The sequence below is a fragment of the Theobroma umbraticum genome, unplaced genomic scaffold (genome assembly GCF_002168275.2).
Source record: "Theobroma umbraticum cultivar Fairchild unplaced genomic scaffold, ASM216827v3 scaffold_34.0, whole genome shotgun sequence".
NCBI classification, from domain to species: Eukaryota; Viridiplantae; Streptophyta; class Magnoliopsida; order Malvales; family Malvaceae; genus Theobroma; species Theobroma umbraticum.
In genome coordinates, this window is record NW_018397275.1 from 2,358,154 (window position 1) to 2,358,517 (window position 364).

Genomic DNA, 364 nt, shown 5'->3' on the forward strand with positions numbered 1-364 from the left:
ATTTGAAAGAAATAGAGTATGGATATTGGTTTCAAGGCCATTCGATCACCTAATTATTAGTACAAAGTAGGTGTTCAGAAACAAAGGTAGATGAACAAGGTAATGTAATAAGGAAAAAAGCTAGGCTAGTTACTTAAGGATATAATCAGGAAGAAAGTATTGACTATGATGAAACCTTTGCTCCTGTTGCTAGGATAGAAGCTATAAGATTATTGCTTGCATTTGCATGTTTTATGAATTTCAAATTATATCAAATGGATGTGAAAAGTGCATTTTTAAATGGTTTTATTCAAGAAGAAGTTAATGTCAAACAACTCCCTAGGTTTGAGGATTTTGAAAAGCCTGATTATGTTTTCAAATTGCA